Source organism: Schistocerca serialis, chromosome 9 (genome assembly GCF_023864345.2).
Source record: "Schistocerca serialis cubense isolate TAMUIC-IGC-003099 chromosome 9, iqSchSeri2.2, whole genome shotgun sequence".
NCBI classification, from domain to species: Eukaryota; Metazoa; Arthropoda; class Insecta; order Orthoptera; family Acrididae; genus Schistocerca; species Schistocerca serialis.
In genome coordinates, this window is record NC_064646.1 from 66,024,875 (window position 1) to 66,047,496 (window position 22,622).

General features: G+C 44.3%; 1 protein-coding gene and 1 non-coding gene across 2 annotated transcripts in view; both read right to left on the minus strand.

Moving 5' to 3' along the window:
• LOC126419216 (calcium uniporter protein, mitochondrial) overlaps positions 1-22,622 on the minus strand; it is a gene marked incomplete in the record, with an annotated part of 2,318,083 nt that overhangs the window by 155,399 nt on the left and 2,140,062 nt on the right.
• Trnas-cga (transfer RNA serine (anticodon CGA)) lies at positions 21,284-21,358 on the minus strand. The gene has a single exon. It is a non-coding gene; the product is annotated as a tRNA-Ser (tRNA).

Consider the following 22,622-nt stretch of genomic DNA (forward strand, 5'->3'; position numbering starts at 1 on the left):
ATCGACGGCATGACTCGTGCGTATCTCAAATTTTGCGACTAGTACTTTCCAAATGATGTATTTCTCTGAATTTTACTTTTTTGAAGTTTTGCTATGTCGGTTTTCGAAACACTGAATGAAATATATAACTATAGTAAATCTTCTTAGGTGCTTTGTTGTTATTTTTTTTAAATTAAAGTTTTAGGCATCTGTGGCATTTTAAAACCTGAGGATATGCAAAGTTATATAGGCTGTTCGAAAATGTATTCCATATTTTGACAGGTCGACGTATGGACCAAAACAAGACAAAAATGTCCAGTAAGAACGGGCTTTAAAGTGCATACATTAACAGTTACGACAACTTGCTAATCTTCGCTGCTGTGGGACACACCTCTTGTACTGCTAGCTGTTTTCTATCACGATCTAATCAATGTAATAAACAAATGAGGGCACATTGCTCTGTTATTGTCCATGGCAACTAATCAGTAAACATCTCTTAGTGTTCTTACTGTAAACCGTATTCACAGTTCTGGGCAAGTGCAACGCATACGTTAGTTGTAATGGTACCAATTTGTATTTTTATAAGTTGCTGAAAATCTACATTGCACTTTTATCTTTACGCTTAGCAGCATAATGGTAGCATTAGCAATATAAGGGACACGGGCTCGATGGTTGCTTCCATTGGCTAGACCATGGCACATCATATCTGCCACTTCTCGTATGGAATAATAAGCTTCCACTTTGCTAGCAAGAAACTTACCGATCCACGACCAATGTTTGTGATGCGCATAAAGTTCCTGGTTTGATAGCAGTGTTGCAATGTCTTACTTTTACATTATGTGATAGGCATTATGTATTGTACATGTTGCCAGCTCCAGAATAATCTAGTCATCTCTTGATTTCTCTTTTCAAGAGCTGCTTTCTCTATTCCATTTGCCTGTATCATCTCCCCCAAATACTTGAATTAGTGAACTCTCATCTCACCAAATGTAGTTGTGATCTTTTGTGGTGCATATTTTTGGTCTCACGCGTATTCTGTTTTCTCGAAAGAGATTTGCATTCCGATCTTATCAGCCTTCTCTTTCAAGACCGCAGTTTGCTTTACTGCGTTTCTGTGTTATTGCTAGTACAGTAGAGTCTCGATAGTTCGAGTTTCCAATAATCCGAGCCTTTTTTTAAAGGTTACAACAATCTACTTTCTTTTTTTTACTGACACGATAAATAATGAAAACATCATTGCAAAAGATAGATAGGGAGAGTACAGCTCAGTGACAAAGCAGACAACAATGCAATCAACACCGACGATTAGCTCGCTGCCCTGTTGCACGAACATCTATTGTCAGTATGGCACGAAATACGCAGGCTGCTACCGATCAAAACTGGGGAGTTCATACGCTGCTGTAGTTCCCAGTACATGTACTGTACAGCGTTGTGTGTCGTTTTGTTTGTTGGCTGTGTGTTCAGTTGTACACCTTACAAAGATGAATGCTGTAACAAAAAAGAGGAAATTTGTGCCTTTGCATCTAAAATTAGAAGCACTAAGACGACTTGACAAAGGAGAAACGATAAAAAAACTTGCTCTCGAGTATGGTGTCGGTGAAGTTACTGTTGGTGACTGGCGAAGAAACTGACTTAAATTGGAACAGTTTCCTTCACAGAAATGCTCACACGAATCTCTCAGTCGAAGAAGTATAAAGAAGTCAGACTTCGAAAAAACAAGTCAGGCATTGTTCATGTGGTTTAACCAACAGAGACAGAAGGTTGCTTCGATTTCTGGCGCAATCTTGCAAGAAAAGGCTTTGTTTTTCAGAAACAAGCTGCAGGAAGGAGATGACAATTTCGCCGCTAGTGTGGGCTGGCTCGACAAGTGGAAGAAGAGGTATGGAGTGCGTCAACTAGACGTATGTGAAGAAAAACTCTCTGGTGACGCTCAGGCCGTTTCAAAATTTATCGTCGAGTTTAAAAAAATCATAACTGACGAAAATTTGTCTAATGAACAAATAGGTAACTGTGACGAAACTGAGCTAAATTTTAAAACGTTACCAGCGAGAACACTTGCTTCTCGGGAAGCAAAAAGTGCTCCTGGGCACAAAAAAGCAAAGAGCGGCTCACAGTTACGGCAGCTTCAAATGCAACTGGAAACCACAAACTAAAACTAGTTGTGATTGGGAAGTCTGCCAAGGCAAGAGCATTCAAGAATGTATCCGTCTCAGTTCTTCCAGTTGTCTATACACATCCGAATAATGCCTGGATGAATCAGGAAATCTTCAAGTACTCGTTTTCTAGCTCATCTGTACCTGACTGCAAGAATTTTTTAAAAGAAAGGGGACTGCCATGCAAAGCAATTTTGCTCATGGATAATGCGTCCTCACATCAAAATGCAGGAGAGCTGCAGTGCGACGGTGTCCACGCCTGGTTTTTCCCACCAAACGTTACCTGTCTCATTCAGCCCATGGCTCGGGGCGTTCTGGAATGTCTAAAAAAAAAGTATCTACGGCGATTGCTACAGTCAATCCGGCATTCCGAAGACAACGAAAGCATTGTTGGAGCTTTGGAGAAAGTGACTTTGAAGGACGTCGTCGTGTACTGGATTAGCGAATCTTGGAGCGAAATAAAGTCTGACACAATTTCTAAGTCATGGAAGAAGATTCTACAGGAAAGTATGCCAGACACAGAAAGTGAAGATTTAGCAGATGAGGACGATCAATCACTGTGTAATTTAATCAGAAGATTGCCAGGGTGTGAAGAGGCAGAGGAGGTGAAAGTAGGCGAGTGGTTAAATTCGGACGAACAGTTGGAAGTGACAGACTCTTCTATAGTTGATACGGTTAACATTCCATCGCAGTGTGAGAGTGACGGGGCAGAGGCTGCACCGATGATGAGTCACACCGATGGCTACGCTGCTCTCGAGGCCGCCATGTGCTACGTGGAACACCAGCCTGAGGCGACACCAACTGACCTACTGCTCCTGAGACGGTGGCGTGACATTCCCACGAGGAAACGTTGCAGCTTCGCCAAGCAAAAGACACTCACTATTACTTGTCTACATAAATAATTATTGTTATTCTGCCAATGCAAATGCATGTGTAAATACTTTTATTTTAATAAAGTTCAGATTTTGACCTGGATTACTTAAAACATCATAATATTTCTTTTTCCCATTTAAATTTCGATAGTCCGAGTTTTCGATAGTTCGAGGTGGTTCCGGTCCCGTTCACCTCGAACTATCGAGAGACTTACTGTATTGAGAGATCAGCAGTGAATGCCAGAGAGCGAATATCTCGTTCTCTGGTTTTCTTTCCTAGCCTGATTGCTTCATAAATTCCCCGTGGCCTCGGTTTTTTCCCATTTCCTGACAATTTTGTCGAATAGTATATTGAACAATAGTTCAACTAACTTCGGTATAAAACATTTTTATATAGATTGACGTGACGAAAGTCATGGCATAGCGGTATGCGCACATACAGATGGCGGTAGCATCGCGCACACAAAATAAAAAGGCATTGTATTTGCGGAGCTGTCATTTGTACTCCGGCCATCCATGTGAAACTGTTTCCGATGTTATTATGGCCGCACGACAGGCTTAACAGACTTTGAAAGCGGAATGGTAGTTTGAGCTAGACACATGGGGCATTCCATTTCGGAAATCGTTAGGGAATTCAAAATTCCGAGATCGGCAGTGTCAAGAGTGTGCTGATAATACCAAATTTCAGGCATTATGTCTCAGAGTTTGATAGAGCACTGAAAGACCTAAGTCGAAACAAGGTCCCGGGAGTAGACAACATTTCATTAGAACTACTGACAGCCTTGGGAGAGCCAGTCCTGACAAAACTCTACCATCTGGTGAGCAAAATGTATGAGACAGTTGAAATACCCTCAGACTTCAAGAAGAATATATTAATTCCAATCCCAAAGAAAGCAGGTGTTGACAGATGTGAAAATTACCGAACTATCAGTTTAATAAGTCACGGCTGCAAAATACTAACGCGAATCTTTACAGACGAATGGAAAAACTGGTAGAAGCCGAGCTCGGGGAAGATCAGTTTGGATTCCGTAGAAATATGGGAACACGTGAGGCAATACTGACCCTGCGACATTTTAGAAGCTAGATTAAGAAAAGGCAAACCTACGTTTCTAGCATTTGTAGACTTAGAGAAAGCTTTTGACAATGTTGACTGGAATACTCTCTTTCAAATTCTGAAGGTGGCAGGGGTAAAATACAGGGAGCGAAAGGCTATTTACAACTTGTACAGAAACCAGAAGGCAGTTATAAGATTCGAGGGACATGAAAGGGAAGCAGTGGTTGGGAAGGGAGTGAGAAAGGGTTGTAGCTTCTCCCCGATTTGGTTCAATCTGTACATTGAGCAAACAGTAACGGAAACAAAAGAAAAATTCGGAGTAGGTATTAAAATCCATGGAGAAGAAATAAAAACTTTAAGGTTCGCCGAAGACATTGTATTTCTGTCAGAGACAGCAAAGGACTTGGAAGAGCAGTTGAACGGAATGGACAGTGTCTTGAAAGGAGGGTATAAGATGAACATCAACAAAAGCAAAACGAGGATAATGGAATGTAGTCGAATTAAGTCGGGTGATGCTGAGGGAATTAGATTAGGAAATGAGACACTTAAAGTAGTAAAGGAGTTTGGCTATTTGGGGAGCAAAATAACTGATGGTGGTCGAAATAGAGAGGATATAAAATGTAGACTGGCAGTGGCAAGGAATGCGTTTCTGAAGAAGAGAAATTTATTAACATCGAGTATGGATTTAAGTGTCAGGAAGTCGTTTCTAAAAGTATATGTATGGAGTGTAACCATGTATGGAAGTGAAACATGGACGATAAATAGTTTAGACAAGAAGAGAATAGAAGCTTTCGAAATGTGGTGTTACAGAAGATTGCTGAAGATTAGATGGGTAGATCACATAACTAATGAGGAGGTAATGAATAGGATTGGGGAGAAGTTTGTGGCACAACTTGACTAGAAGAAGGGATCGGTTGGTAGGACATGTTCTGAGACATCGAGGGATCACCAATTTAGTATTGGAGGACAGCGTGGAGGGTAAAAATCATAGAGGGAGACCAAGAGATGAATACACGAAGCAGATTCAGAGGGATGTAGGCCGCAGTACGTACTGGGAGATGAAGAAGCTTGGACAGGATAGAGTAGCGTGGAGAGCTGCATCAAACCAGTCTCATGACTGAAGATCACAACAACAACAACCTCTCACCACGGTAAACGGAGTGGCCGACGGCCTTCACTTAACGAGCGAGAGAAGCTACGTTTGCGCGGCGTTGTCAATGCTAACATACAAGCAACACTGCAGATATCGATGTGAGACGTACGACGAACGTATCCCTTAGGAGAGTGCGACGAAATTTTGTCGTTAATGGGCTATGGCAACAGACGATAGACACGAGTATCTTTGCTAATAGCACGATATTGTCTAGAGCGCCTCCCACGGGCTCGTCACCATATCGGCTGGACTCTATAGACAACTGGAAAACCGTCGACAGGTCAGATGAGTCTCAATTTCAGTTGGGAACAGTTGATGGTAGGGTTCGAGCCATGGACCCAAGTTGTCAACAAGGCACCGTGCAAATTGTGGTGGCTGCATAATGGTGTGGGGTGTGTTTCCATAGAACGGATTGGGTCCTCTGGTTCATCTGAACCGATCATGGACTGGAAATGGATATATTTGGCTATTGGAGACAAACTGCAGTCATTCATGGACTTCATATTCCCAAATAACGATGGAATTTTTTATGGATGACAATGTACGAAGTCAACTAGCCACAGTTATTTGCGATTGGTTGGAAGAATATTCTACACAGTTCGTGCGAATGATTTGACCACCCAGATCGCCCGACATGAATCCTGTTATTTACAGGACATAATAGAGAGGCCAGTATGTGCACAAAATCCTGCACTGCCGACACTTCAACACTTTCGCAATTATGAACGGCTGCAGAACCAACATGGCTCAGTATTTCTGCAGTGGTTTTCCAACGATTTGTGAGTCCTTGCGACATTGAGTTCCTGCACTAAGCTGGGCAAAAATAGGACCGAGACGATATTAGGAGGTATTGTATGACTTAGGACACCTCAGTGTATATTATTCTTATTATCGTTAAAATCCCAGACGCAACCGTGGTACGTTAAGAAGTAGACGTGACAACAATATTTTTTCCAGTTGAGGGGGGGGGGGGGCGGTAGGAGAGAGGTAAGGGGGAGCAGAAAGTAAGAAATTGTATCCCTGCAGAACCCAAGCCTGGATTCGTGCATGAGTATGATTGAATTTATGCACATTTATAGCGAGATGACTGTCGTTACAGGGATTGGTGGGAATGTTGCAAGTACACACATCAGAAAGAGTTTTACATCACGTTGGTTCCGAGAGTTCCGGAACCTGTACAGAAAATTGGAATAGAGATCAATATAAAAATCGTTTCCGTCCTTTTTATTGCTCATGAAAAGCACACATTGCATATTGTACCACCATACAGCGAGACATTCAGAGGTGGTGGTCCAGATTGCTGTACACACCGGTACCTCTAATACTCAGTTAGCACGTCCTCTTGTACTGATGCATGCCTGTATTCGTGGTGGCATACTATCCATAAGTTCAAGGCACTTTTGGTCCACATTGTCCCACTCCTCGACGGTGATTCGGCGTACATCCATCAGAGTGGTTGGTGGGTCAAGTCGGCCATAAACAGCCCCTTTCAATCTATCCCAGGCACGTTCGATAGGGTTCATGTTTGGAGAACATGCTGGCCACTCTAGTCGAGCTATGTCGTTATCCTGAAGGAAGTCCTTCACAAGATGTGCACGATGGGGGCGCGAATTGTCGTCCATGAAGACGAATGCCTCGCCAATATGCTGACAATATGGTTGCACTATCGGTCGGAGGATGGCATTCACGTATCCTACAGCCGCTACGGCGCCTTCCATGACCACGAGCAGCGTACGTCGGCCCCACACAATGGCACCCCAAAACGATTGTCTGGTTGAGGACATTTGTGCAACTCATCGGTGTACAGATTCCCGTATGGAGGACATAGTTATAGACATCCCTGGGGTTGTGAAGCAGCTGAATAGGTTGAAAATAAATAAATCGCCAGGTCTTGATGGGATTACAATTCGGTTTTACAGAGAGTATCCTTAACATCAGTTTGTTGCAGGATTCTCGAACATATTCTCAGTTCGAATATAATGAATTTCCTTGAGACAGGGAAGTTGCTGCCCATGCATCAGCACGGCTTTAGAAAGCATCGTTCCTGCGAAACGCAACTCATCCTTTTTTCACATGATATCTTGCGAACCATGGATGAAGGGTATCAGACGGATGCCATATTCCTTGACTTCCGGAAAGCGTTTGACTCGGTGGCTCATTGCAGACTCCTAACAAGGTACGAGCATATGGGATTGGTTCCCAAGTATGTAAGTGGCTCGAAGACTTCTAAAGTAATAGAACCCAGTGCATTGTCCTCGATGGTGAGTGTTCATCGGAGGTGAGGGTATCATCTGGAGTGCCCCAGGGAAGTGTGGTAGGTCCGCTGTTGTTTTCTATTTACATAAATGATCTTTTGGATAGGGTGGATAGCAATGTGCGGCTGTTTGCTGATGTTGCTGTGGTGTACGGGAAGGTGTCGTCGTTGAGTGACTGTAGGAGGATACAAGATGACTTGTACAGGATTTGTGATTGGTGTAAAGAATGGCAGCTAACTCTAAATATAGATAAATGTAAATTAATGCAGATGAATAGGAAACAGAATCCTGTAATGTCTGAATACTCCATTAGTAGTGTAGCGCTTGACACAGTCACGTCGATTAAATATTTGGGAGCAACATTGCAGTGCGATATGAAGTGGGACAAGCATGTAATGGCAGTTGTGGAGAAGGCGGATAGTCGTCTTCGGTTCATTGGTAGAATTTTGGGAAGATGTGGTTCATCTGTAAAGGATACCGCTTATAAAACACTAATACGACCTATTCTTGAGTACTGCTCGAGCGTTTGGGAACCCATTAAGGTCGGATTGAGAGAGGACATAGAAGCAATTCAGAGGCGGGCTGCTAGATTTGTTACTGGTAGGTTTGATCATCACGCGAGTGTTACGGAAATGCTTCAGGAACTCGCATGGGAGTCTCTAGAGGAAAGGAGGCGTTCTTATCGTGAATCGCTACTGAGGAAATTTAGAGAACCAGCATTTGAGGTTGGTTCAAATGGCTCTGAGCACTATGGGACTCAACTGCTGTGGTCATCAGCCCCCTAGAACTATTTAAACCTAACTAACCTAAGGACATCACACACATCCATGCCCGAGGCAGGAATTTGAGGTTGACTGCAGTACAATTTTACTGCCGCCAACTTACATTTCGCGGAAAGACCACAAAGATAAGAAGAGAGATTAGGGCTCGTACAGAGGCATATAGGCAGTCATTTTTCCCTCGTTCTGTTTGTGAGTGGAACAGGGAGAGAAGATGCTAGTTGTGGTACGTGGTACCCTCCGCCACGCACCGTATGGTGGATTGCGGAGTATGGATGTAGATGTAGATGCCAATCCTGAGCGGTCCATTCGGCATGTTGTTGGGCCCATCTGTACCGCGCTGCACGGTGTCGTGGTTGCAAAGATGGACCTCGGGAGTGAAGTTGCGCATCATGCAGCCTATTGCGCGCAGTTTGAGTCGTAACACGACATCCTGTGGCTGCACGTAAAGCATTATTTAACATGGTGGCGTTGCTGTCAGGTTTCCTCCGAGACATAATCCGTAGGTAGCGGTCATCCAATGCAGTAGTAGCCCTTGGGCGGCCTGAGCGAGGTATGTCATCGACAGTTCCTCTCTCTCTGTATCTCCTCCATGTCCGAACAACATCGCTTTGGTTCACTCCGAGACGTCTGGACACTTCCCTTGCTGAGAGCCCTTCCTGGCACAAAGTAACAATGCGGACGCGATCGAACCGCGGTATTGGCCTTCTAGGCATGGTTGAACTACAGACGTGCTGTCTGTAGTTCAACCACTCCTGGACGGTCAATACCGTGAACCTACTTCCTGATGGAACGACTGGAACTGATCGGTTGTCGGACCTCCCCCGTCTAATAGGCGCTGCTCATGCATGGTTGTTTACATCTTTGGGCGGCTTTAATGACATCTCTGAACAGCTAAAGGGACTTTGTCTGTGAAACAATATCGACACTGAACGTCTATCTTCAGGAGTTCTGGGAACTGGGACGATGCGAAACTTTTTTTGACGTGTGTAAATGCACTGCGTGGTGTCGGTGTATGGAGCCCAGCCGCGGCCCGCGTGAGAGATAGGCCGCGGTGCGTACATCGTGTCACGTGACACTGCAGGTGTTACGAGTGCCAGCAGCTCTCTGGCGTGGTGCGAGTAACTTTTACAAACGAGTTTAATAATTCTTGAACGCGCGTTTAAATGCATGCAAGATCTCGACAGCACACGAGACAGTTAAGACCGTTAGTGGGTACCTTTTCAATTACATATCAATATCCTGTGGTTCTGCACGGACCCGAGTGTTTGCGAAGTGCGGCGGAGTCCGTATTTCTCGTGGGCGGTTTGCCCAGCGGTGCGACGAGAAGCACGCTTTCGGAAAGAGCCTCTCACCCAGCGGCCGCGATTGCGACCGTGACAGGCGAGAGCACGCGAAACGCCTAGTTAGCGACGCCACGACCACCTGAGCAGGCGCGTGCGCGCGCTCCATATAAACGAAGGAAACGCAGAGCCGCAGTGGGATCCCGCTGCACGCGGTGCCCCTGCGTACGGCGGGTTGCCGCTGCTGCAGGCGAGGCGTAGCTTAAACAAGACTGTTGTTTCCTCCACAGAGTCCGCTCATCCTAGCCACATTCCGACCCTTTAGCACGACCCTGCAATGTCTTCCATAAACAAATTTGCAATGATACACGACAAGGAGCTTCCCACTGCTACTCCATCTGTCTACTAATAGTGCTGGTCACTGAATAAAAAAAAGGCAAGCGGAAGTCAAAAAAAGGTTCGTTAATTCAACACTAAACCTAACCTCAATTAACCGTAACGAAACAGACAGGGGAACACGAGTGAAGTGAGAGACCACACCAAAACTTACTAGAATATCAGAGTCATTCAAATTCATTCTCCGTAATCGACGTAAGAAATCCGCCGAGTTCTCAACGTGATGATCACAGAGACCAACTAGTGGGCTCGACAGAGTAGCAAGGTGTTTTGCTACACGATAAGTCGAAGCACTACTCTTTCTCTCACGTCTGCCGTAACTATTGAGGTTCTAAGTCTACCCTACACTCAGATAAACTGTTTCTTACATCCAGAGAAATTCTTCTACCACCATGATCATCGCACAGTCGGATTTCTCATCACACTGAGTGTTTCTGCAGAAAATTATAATGCGACAATTATATACTTACCACAGTCCCCTTTCTTGGAGACCACAATGACCTTTACGAACAGAATTACATGTACCTGAATTTTCATGGTAATCTATTTAGTTTTCTTCCCTTAATTTTCTTCTGTTCTGAACATTAATTAAGTTGAGAGTGCCTGCAACACTATTTTTTTTGTCTGTATTTCTTTCTACGACTATCGATCTAACATGTATTTGGATACCTACACACTACTCTACATGCAGTTTACCTGTGTCACTTTCCACCCTCAGTCGGGTAATCTTTTAATGTGAGAAAGAAACAAATATAGGTTTTCGTTACTTCAAATCATCTTGACCAATTTTACGCTACAGAAAATTATGTTACTAATGCCTGTACCAATGTTAGGGTTATTGACATTCGGAGAACAGTTAAAAAACTTATTTCCTTGGGTAGCTTTACTGTTTGTCTTTAATGTAGTCTGAGAAGGACACCCGTACAGGGTGTCCAGCGAAAGGGACCCTAATTTTACAATAAAATATCTCCACAACTGAGATCGATAGACTGCAACAAGCCGCACGTTTATTGTGAAAACTGTAAGAATTTTATACATAAGTTTGGAAATAGTTCGAAAAACGGCTAACAGACGACGCTGTAATCGCAATATGTAGTGCCTATCAAGAGTGAGCCGATGCTCAGAGCGATGAGTTTCACCACTGAAACGTGAAAGCGGGTTAGCCTACCGAAGGAAGAGGCTGAAATCATGTATTGCCGGTCGCGGTGGCCGAGCGGTTCTAAGCGCTTCAGTCCAGAACCGCGCGACTGCTACGGTCGCAGGTTCGAATCCTGCCTCGGGCACGGATGTGTGAGATGTCCTTAGGTTAGTTAGGTTTAAGTAGTTCTAAGTCTAGGGGACTGATGACGTCAGAAGTTAAGTCCCATAGTGTTCAGAGCCATTTGAGTGATTTTTGAAGTCATGTATTCCTTTGAACAACGTGCTTTCCTGGTACTGAAATACCACAGGATAGAGTACAGTACTACAGCAACAAGGTGCAGTTTTCAAACACGATTTCATGCTACAAAAGAACCAGGCGCGAAAAACGTTTGCAAGTTCTTCGCCAAATCCCAACGTACAGGCAGCGTGGTTGACGATCTAGAAGAGAACGTTGGCCAGAGGCAAACTGTAATTTCTCCTGAAAATTTCGCCACAATTTCTGTAATTGTCCGCGCGAGGAATTGCAGCAGAGACTGGTTTGAAGAGTTACAGCACGCAGAAAATACAGAGGTGGAGCCTACATGTGTTTCCATTCAAAATCCAAAGCCACGAGGCCACACCTGCACGAGCTACGTGCTGACTTTACGAACCAGACTCTCACAATGACTGATAATGAAGGATTCGATGTTGGCTGCATCAGATTCACAGATGAAGCACACTTTCACCTGAATGGAACAGTGAATAAACGTAACTGGCGAGTTTGGGGTTCCGAAAATCTCCATTTGTGTTCTCCTAAAGTTACTGTTTGGGCTGCGGTATGCAGTAGAGGCATTATTGGCCCTTTGTTCATGCGAGAAACGATCACTAGTGAACGTTACGTTGGAATTTTGGAACAATATGTCGCCACACAGCTAGCGTCGGAGGCTCGACCAGGCATCGAGTCGTTCATGCAAGTTACGGCCACACGACATCGTACTGAAGAGGTGTTTCGCTTCCTTGATGAATACTTCGAGAACAGAGTCATTGCGTTCGATTATGGCAAATTTACTGGCGCACAAATGGACAGGCCTCCGTAGTCGTTCAATGTGACTCCTTCTGACTCCTTTTTCTGGAGCACGTTGAAAGACGCTGTCCGCTGAAACGCAGGAAGAGATTGACTCTGAATCCATTTCCGTTGAGACGCCGCATGATGTCATGGCACATCTCACATTTCATTTTGAGTTTGGGCCACCTCCGTATTGCGAGTGGTGGACGTTTCGGAAAGACTGTGACATGCCTGCAAAGAGTGCTTCCCGAGGACGAGTTTAATTATGCGACCTGATACTGTACGAACTGTACAGCGTACAGCGCCATTTGTTAGCAACTTTTCGAACTATTTCGAAACTTCCGTATAAAATTCTAAGTTTTTAGTTGCACTCGCGTACAGAACAAAGTTTTCGAGATATTTAATTTTAAAATCGAGGACTCCTTAGCTGGTCACCCTGTACGTACTCGCAGTTTACTGCTAACGGAATTTATTTTATTTATTTATTTACACGTTAAGTTCCGTAGGACCAAATTGAGGAGCAAATCTCCAAGGTCGTGGAATGTGTCAGTATATGAACTTACAACATAAAAGTAATAACAGATAAAAATAAATGTTTATGAACCTGAAACAAATTCAGTCCACAAGTTTGAGTAAACGCTATCAGCGATACAATAAGAATCAGCTTAATTTTTCAAGGAACTCCTCGACAGAATAGAAGGAGTGACCCATGAGGAAACTCTTCAGTTTCGATTTGAAAGCGCGTGGATTACTTCTAAGATTTTTGAATTCCAGTGGCAGCTTATTGAAAATGGATGCAGCAGTATGCTGCACACCTTTTTGCACAAGAGTTAAGGAAGTCCGATCCAAATGGAGGTTTGATTTCTGCCGAGTATTAACAGAGTGAAAACTGCTTATTCTTGGAAATAAACTAATATTGGTAACAAGAAACGACAATAAGGAATATACATATTGAGAGGCCAATGTCAAAATACCCAGACTCGTGAACAGAGGTCGACAAGAGGTTCGCGAACACACATCACTTATTGCCCGAACCGCACGTTTCTGAGATAAAAATATCCTTCTAGAATGGGAAGAGTTACCCCAAAACATAATACCATACGATATAAGAGAATGAAAATAAGCAAAGTAGACTAATTTACGTGTCGAAGTATCACTCACTTTTGATACCGTTCGAATAGTGAAAATGGCAGTATTAAGTCTTTGAACGAGATCCTGAACGTGGGCTTTCCACGACAGCTTACTATCTATCTGAACACCTAGAAATTTGAACTGTTCAGTTTCACTAATCATATGCCCGTTCTGGGAGATTAAAACGTCAGGTTTTGTTGAATTGTGTGTTAGAAACTGTAAAAACTGAGTCTTACTGTGATTTAACGTTAGTTTATTTCCTACAAGCCATGAACTGAGGTCATGTGCTGCACTACTTGAAACCGAGTCAATGTTGCACATAACATCGTTTACTGCCAAGCTAGTGTCATCAGCAATCAGAAATATTTTAGAGTTACGCATAATACTAGAGGGCATATCATTTATATAAATAATGTGTCTAGTTTCCCTCTACATTCCGTACCAGATCGGTCACTCTCTTCCGTATAAAATTCTAAGTTTTTAGTTGCACTCGTGTACAGAATTTAATTTTCGAAATATTTAATTTTGAAATCTAGGACTCCTTCGCCGGACACCCTGTACAAACTCGCAGTTAACTACTAACGAAATGTGTCTAGTTTGTCTCTACATTCCGTACCAACTGGGTCACTCTGTCTCCAGACAGCAAGGCGATGGACCCGACAGTTTGGTAGGTTATACACAAGAAACAGTTAACAAAATCTTAATTTATATAAATTCGACATCACCAATTAAGTTTGAGATAGCATTTCCTTTACGGGAGCCAACAATCCGAAAATACAATTTATCAATGAAAATAGCCCTGTTACACTCGGGAAAATTTTGCAACCGGGAAAGCATTACAGAGATAGGAAAGTCTGTTTGCCTCAACCTGTAGCATGTTACGACTGAACGGCAAGATATACTGGAGAAATTATGCAGAAAAAGATTGAGAGTTGTTAAGTAGCCACTAGCGTTGTAGGGATTCTTAGCAAGCAGCGGCATAGACAGTAGCGTCTTGCGAGGTGTGCGTAGTGTCTACTGAGGCGGCACCTGCCGATGCTGTATTCTCGCAACGTGACGGTCTTCATTGAGTCGCAGAGTGCAGCCTTGCTAAGGTATTGGATATCAGAGCATGCCGTTGTCTAGCATGGCGGCAGACTCCTGCGGCAATGTTAACAAAGAAGAATAAACTGCGGTAAACGAACGGGAAACGACTGAGGCAAGACGGGGCAACGAATGAGGGAGGAGGGTGGTGTCTCCGATCATTTCATAACCTTGCTAGTGTACTTCCCCGCCTAAAACACAGTCCGCGTTGCTAACCCTGCGGGGAAGCTGCACTGACCTACACCTTTTACGTCTTTATGACGGGGGCGAAGACGTTTTTGGCTGTAGGGTTGCCCTCTTCACGTGGTGCAAACGCGAGGATACGTAACTTAACGTATCCGTCCGCAGCCGAACGGGCCACAAATAAAATTTGAATGGAAACAGCTTTTCCTTACTGACTTTTTTTTGTTTATAAAAGGGATTTATGTTCATCACACAATTATTTTGAAATCACTTGAGATGTAGCAACATGGGGATGGCTCCACTTGCTTCCTTAAATACATATATTTTTTCTGTTTTTCTGTTATGTACGCAATACATATATACTTATACAGTCAGGTCAAAGAGGTACTCAGTCAAGTCAAACTTGTACTCAAGGTACCCTCCGCCACACACCGTCAGGTGGTTTGCGGAGTGTAGATGTAGAAACGTGTGTGAATTCCTAAGGGACCAAACTGCTTAGGTCATGGTTCCTAGACTTACACACTACTTAAACTAACTTATGCTAAGAACAAAACACACACACACACACACACACACACACACACACACACACACACACACACATCCATGCCCGAGGGAGGACTCTAACCTCCTGCAGGAGGGGCCGCGCAGTCCGTGACATGGCGCCTCAAACAGCACGGCCACTACGCGCGGCATGTTCTGTTTTGTCTGAAGAAGAGTGTACTTTGGTGCTCGCAAACTCACTCATCAAAATCTATAGGGTACTTCCTGTTGACGTAGAATCACGACATTTGGTAAGAAGCAAGGTTTCACAATACAAGTAAGAGGAAAAATCCTAAAAAATGTTAATTTTTAATTATATCACAAGAAACAAACTTTTTGTCATTTGTTATCCGGCTCTCTGTCTGTCCCTATGTTAAAATTCCTTTTCCTCAGGAACGGGTAGACATATCAAGCAGAAATTTATATCACATACGTAGGTCTATGGTCCCTTGGCGGTGTAAAAAATTTAAGCTTCTACGTCAATGCTGTCAAAAGATGCCGCCGTTTATTTCACATGTTTTGGTACCTGCAAACTCATCAAATTACAACACATACGAAACTACACAAAAACATTAAATTTAAATCTAAACTTTCTCCAAACTTTTGCAATGTTCCTAACATCGATATCGATAACAGGCAAAAATCGTCAAGATTCTAGATTCCCAGAATAGATAAACTTTCTATGTACGTTTTTTGTACGGAACCCTGAGAGCGGGAGTCGTACTTTCACTTCGATTTTTTTTATTTCGACCATCATATTCATGCTAAGTATTTGTAAAGAAGGAAAAAACAATGTAATGAGACTCGATACCGAAAGTAACGAGTAACGATTATTCTGCGACGGGAATGTGCCTCTACAGCAGAGAACAGTTGTACAAAAGGTAGCCCTCGTCTGGCCGTGGCTGCGTGAAGCCCGCGTCTGCGTTGCCCGGTTGCCTACCCTGCCGGCGCGCTGCCCTCTGCATCGTCTCCGTTCTTCCCAGCAACGCTCTCTCCACTATCGTTCCTCTGTCTCACAAATTCCTACGCTGGGGACGCTCGTTCTGTGGCTAACAGATTTCGAAGACTGAAAAATCTTCAAGACTGGCGATGTTTTACACAAGCTAGAAATTTACCACCGACTTCAATGCGAGATTCTGTCCTGAAATCTGAAAAAAGAAGAAAGAAAACATTCAAAGAGATTCTGATCCTGTGTAACGTGCACCAGCGGCAAGACACAATCAATACCTTCACTACGTGATACCACTGGTAATATTACCGATGACAGTGCCACTGAAGCGGAATTAACAAAAACGATTCTCCGAAATTCTCTGGATGTGTAGGGTGTCGCATTGTCCATCTAGAACTGCCCAAGTCCGTTGGAATGCACAATGGACATGAATGAATGCACGTGATCAGACAGGATACTTACGTAGCTGTCACCCGTCAAACTCGTATCCATACGTATAGGGATCCCATATCACTCCAACTGCACACACCCCACTCCATTAGAGAACCTCCAGCAGCTTGAACTGTCCCCTGCAAACATGTAGGATTCATGGATTCATGAGGTTGTCTCCATATCCGTACACGTCCATCAGCTCGATACAATTTGAAACTAGACTCGTCCGACCAAGCAACATGTTTCCAGTCAACAGTCCAATATCGGTGTTGACGGGCCCAGGAGAGGCGTAAAGCTTTGTATTGTGCAGTCATCAAGGGTACACGAGAGGGCCTTCGGCTCCGGAAGCCCATATCGATGATGTTTCGTTGAATGGTTCGCACTCTGACACTTGTTGATGGCCCTGCACTGAAATCTGCAGCAATCTGCGGAAGGGATGTACTTCTGTCACGTTGAACGATTCTCTTCAGTCGTAGTTGGTCTTGCAGGATCTTTTTTCGGTCGCACCGATGTCGGAGATTTGATGTTTTACCTGATTCCTGATATTCACGGTACACTCGTGAAAAAGTCATACGGGGTAATCCTCACTTCATCGCTATCTCGGAGATGCTGTACACCGGCCGTGGTGGCCAGGCGGTTAAAGGCGCTACAGTCTGGAACCGCGCGGCCGCTACGGTCGCAGGTTCGAATCCTGCCTCGGGCATGGATGTGTGTGATGTCCTTAGGTTAGTTAGGTTGAAGTAGTTCTAAGTTCTAGGGGACTGATGACCTTAGAAGTTAAGTCCCATAGTGCTCAGAGCCATTTGAAGGTGCTGTACCCCATCGCTCCTGCGTCGACTATAACACCACGTTCAAACTCACTTAAATCTTGACAACCTGCCACTGTAGCAACAATCGATTTGACAGGGACACTTGTTGCCGATCGCAGCGCCGTATTCTGCCAGTTTACATATCTGTGTGTTTGAATACGCATGCCTATACCAGTTTTTTTGGCGCTTCAGCTGCAGACGTAGCAATCATATACAACTGCATACTCGGCAGAAGATCCGTACCTAAAATCTGGAAGGTCCACAGCTCACACCAGTACTCAAGAAAGAAAATAAGAGTAATCGGATGAATTACTGACCCATATGACTGGCGTCGATTTAGTGTAGGTCTTAGGAACATATACCGTATTCGAACATTATCTGCTACCCCGAAGAAAACGATCTATTGACACGTAGCAAGGATTCAGAAAATATCGGTCTTGTGAAATTCAGCTACCTTATTCACACGAAGAAACGAGTGCTATCGACGGGATCTCTCATTGAGTCCGTATGTCTAGATTTCCAAAAGGCTTTTGACAGTTCCTCACAAATGGCTTCCAGTCAGATTGCGCGTCTGTGCAAAATCGTCGCAGTTGTGCGACTGGATTGGTGATTTCCTGTCACAAAGGTCAAAGTTCGTAGTTATTGACGGACAGTCATCGGGTAAAACTTAAGTGATATCTGGCGTTCCGTAAGGAAGTGTTATAAGCTCTCTGCTTTTATAAAAATACATAATCCATTTTGGAGCCAATCTGAGCAGCCCTCTTAGACTTTTTGCATACGATGACGTCGTTTACCGTCTAGTAAAGTCATCAGATGATCAAAACGAATTGCAAAATGATGTAGATACAAATCTGTACGTTGCAAAACGTGACAGTTAACTATAAAAATTCTGGCGGTCTGCGAGCGAGGCACACACGTGACGTCATGCGGTGCCACCAGCCGCAAGAGCCCGCTCTGCCCGCGCCTCCTTCCGAACCTAGCTCGAGGAGTTTCGACGACTCTCACAATTTGCGACACTGTCCCTAAAGATGCTTTTAGTCGCTTCCACAGCGAAGAAACCCTGCCTCGAAAGCTGGCAGAAGTTCCAAAGCGATTCTAGTCGTGCGTGAAGTGCACCAACGGAAAGACACAATCAGTACTTTTACTGTGCGATAGCAATGGTGATGTTACTGATGAAGTTCCACTAAAGCAAAGTTACTAAACACGGTTCCTGGAAAGTCCTTCACAAAAGAGGACGAAATAAAAATTCCTTAATTCGAGTCAAGAACTGCTGCCAAAGCAAGTAACTTAGAAACAGAAATCCTTGGTGTAGCGATGCAACAAAAATCATTTAATAAATGCAAGTATTTCGGTCCAGAATGTATAACAATTAGGTTGTTTTCAGAGTATGCTGACACAATACCTCCATACCACTCATATACAACTGGTCGCACGACGGAAGATCCGTACCTAGAGACTGGAAAGCGGCGCACATCACACCAATACTCAAGGAAGGAAATAGAAGTAATCCGTTCAATTACATACCCATATCACTGGCGTCGACTTAAGGGAGGTAGGACGTCAAACGGCCGACTTGGAGCAGGAGAGGCATCACAGGACATTTTAATTTCCAGTGTCTATACTTTTACAAATAAATTCATAAAACTTTGTCAGCATGACCAGGAAGGATTCAGGATTCGCACTCGTAGCGGCGGAAGTTCAAAAACATAACAAAAATTTTTTTTACATGTGAAATTTCATCATTTTTTCACTTACTATTGGCTGCATTTGTAGCTATAGGTACACTTTTCTTCATAAGTAAGAGAGACCGTTCGATGAATTTTGCACAGCATACAAACCATACTTACAGGTGTCTGAAACTCTAGAATCTATTTAATTTATGAAAAAATGAATGAGCTGTTACGTTTTAAACTTTATGTTTAGAAAAAAATCAAATTTTGTAGTTATTATCTCAATTTTTACCACAGTTTTTAATAGATTTGGAAAATTCTAGAGTTTCATACACCTGTAAGTACGGTTTGTATGCTGTGCAAAATTCATCAAAGCATCTCTCTTACTTGTGCAGAAAAATGTACCTATAGCAACAAATGCAGCCAAAAGTAAGTGAAAAAAATGATGAAATTCATATCTAAAAGAAATTTGTTTTGGTATGTTTTTGCACTTCCACTCCTATGAGTGTGAATCCTGAATCCTTCCTGGTCATGCTGACAAAGTTTTATGAATTTATTTGTAGAAGTACAGACAGTAGAACATTAAATGTCCTGTGGTGCCTCTCCTGCTCCAAGTCGGCCCGTTTGACGTCCTACCCCACTTAAAGCAAGACTTTGGAACATATTCGGTGCTCGAACATTGTGAATTACATCGGAGAAACGATCTACTGATGCACTCAGTAAACACTGCTCATGTGCAACACATCTAGGACTTAATTCACACGAGGTGTTATCGACAAAGGACCTCAAATTGAATACATATTTCTAGACTTCCAGCAGGCTTTTGATACCGATCCTCGCAATTGGCTTCTAGTCAGACTGTGTGCCCATGGAGAATCGTCGCAGTTGTGTCACTGGATTCGTGATTCCCTGCCAAAGGGGTCACAGTTCGAAGTAACTGACGGAAAGTAATGGAGAGAAAGACAAGCGATAACTGGCGTTCCCCGTTTGCATCTCTAAACACGTAATACATTTAGGAAACAATCTGAGCAGTCTTCTTAGAATGTTTGCGTGTGATGCCGACGTTTACCGTCTAGTAAAGTCATCAGACGGTCAAAACGAATTACAAAATGAATTAGGTAAGACGTCTTTACTATGCAAAAAGTGAAACTTCCTGGCAGATTAAAACTGTGTGCCCAACCGAGACTCGAACTCGGGACCTTTGCCTTTCGCGGGCAAGTGCTCTACCAACTGAGCTACCGAAGCACGACTCACGCCCGGTACTCACAGCTTTACTTCTGCCAGTACCTCGTCTCCTACCTTCCAAACTTTACAGAAGCTCTCCTGCGAACCTTGCAGAACTAGCACTCCTGAAAGAAAGGATATTGCGGAGACATGGCTTAGCCACAGCCTGGGGGATGTTTCCAGAATGAGATTTTCACTCTGTAGCGGAGTGTGCGCTGATACGAATCTTCCTGGCAGATTAAAACTGTGTGCCCAACCGAGACTCGAACTCGGGACCTTTGCCTTTCGCGGGCAAGTGCTCTACCAACTGAGCTACCGAAGCACGACTCACACCCGGTACTCACAGCTTTACTTCTGCCAGTACCTCGTCTCCTACCTTCCAAACTTTACAGAAGCTCTCCTGCGAACCTAGCAGAACTAGCACTCCTGAAAGAAAGGATATTGCAGAGACATGGCTTAGCCACAGCCTGGGGGATGTTTCCAGAATGAGATTTTCACTCTGCAGCGGAGTGTGCGCTGATATGAAACTTCCTGGCAGATTAAAACTGTGTGCCCAACCGAGACTCGAACTCGGGACCTTTGCCTTTCGCGGGCAAGTGCTCTACCAACTGAGCTACCGAAGCACGACTCACGCCCGGTACTCACAGCTTTCCTTCTGCCAGTACCTCGTCTCCTACCTTCCAAACTTTACAGAAGCTCTCCTGCGAACCTTGCAGAACTAGCACTCCTGAAAGAAAGGATATTGCGGAGACATGGCTTAGCCACAACCTGGGGGATGTTTCCAGAATGAGATTTTCACTCTGCAGCGGAGTGTGCGCTGATATGAAACTTCCTGGCAGATTAAAACTGTGTGCCCAACCGAGACTCGAACTCGGGACCTTTGCCTTTCGCGGGCAAGTGCTCTACCAATTGAGCAACCGAAGCACGACTCACGCCCGGTACTCACAGCTTTACTTCTGCCAGTACCTCGTCTCCTACCTTCCAAACTTTACAGAAGCTCTCCTGCGAACCTTTCAGAACTAGCACTCCTGAAAGAAAGGATATTGCGGAGACATGGCTTAGCCACAGCCTGGGGGATGTTTCCAGAATGAGATACTCACTCTGCAGCGGAGTGTGCGCTGATATGAAACTTCCTGGCAGATTAAAACTGTGCGCCCAACCGAGACTCGAACTCGGGACCTTTGCCTTTCGCGGGCAAGTGCTCTACCAACTGAGCTACCGAAGCACGACTCACGCCCGGTACTCACAGCTTTACTTCTGCCAGTACCTCGTCTCCTACCTTCCAAACTTTACAGAAGCTCTCCTGCGAACCTTGCAGAACTAGCACTCCTGAAAGAAAGGATATTTCGGAGACATGGCTTAGCCACAGCCAGGGGGATGTTTCCAGAATGAGATTTTCACTCTGCAGCGGAGTGTGCGCTGATATGAAACTTCCTGGCAGATTAAAACTGTGTGCCCAACCGAGACTCGAACTCCGGACCTTTGCCTTTCGCGGGCAAGTGCTCTACCAACTGAGCAACCGAAGCACGACTCACGCCCGGTACTCACAGCTTTACTTCTGCCAGTACCTCGTCTCCTACCTTCCAAACTTTACAGAAGCTCTCCTGCGAACCTTGCAGAACTAGCACTCCTGAAAGAAAGGATATTGCGGAGACATGGCTTAGCCACAGCCTGGGGGATGTTTCCAGAATGAGATTTTCACTCTGCAGCGGAGTGGCAGAAGTAAAGCTGTGAGTACCGGGCGTGAGTCGTGCTTCGGTAGCTCAGTTGGTAGAGCACTTGCCCGCGAAAGGCAAAGGTTCCGAGTTCGAGTCTCGGTTGGGCACACAGTTTTAATCTGCCAGGAAGTTTCATATCAGCGCACACTCCGCTGCAGAGTGAAAATCTCATTATGCAAAAAGTCTGTAAACTATAAAAACCCTGAGATCGTCAACGTGAGTACTAAAAGGAATCAAATTTCGGTTACATGATAAATGACATAAGCCTAAAGGCTGTCAATTCAACTAAATACCTAGGGATAACAGTTATGAACAACATAAACTGGAACGATCGCATAGCAAATGTTCTGGGGAAGGCGAACCAAAGACTGCGATTTAGTGGCAGAACCCTTAGAACATGCAACAGGCCTACTAAAGGGACTGTCTACACTACGCATGTCCGACCTGTTCTGGTGCGCTGTATTGGATCGATAACGGCCTGATAGGATTGACGGAGGACATCGAAAAAGCTAAGAGAAGGGCAGCTCGTTTTGTATTCACGCGAAATAGGAGAAAGAGTGCAACAGAATGTATACGTGAGTTGTGGTGGCAATCGTTAAAACAGAGCCGTTTCGAATTTCAATCACCTACTTTAGGGGAAACTGCAGTCGTAATTTTTCCCGAGGGCATGCAGCTTTACTGTATTTGTACAGAAAGCAGATGGCAGTTATAAGAGTCGAGGGGTATGAAAGAGAAGCAGTGGTTGGGAAGGGAGTGAGACAGGGTTGTAGC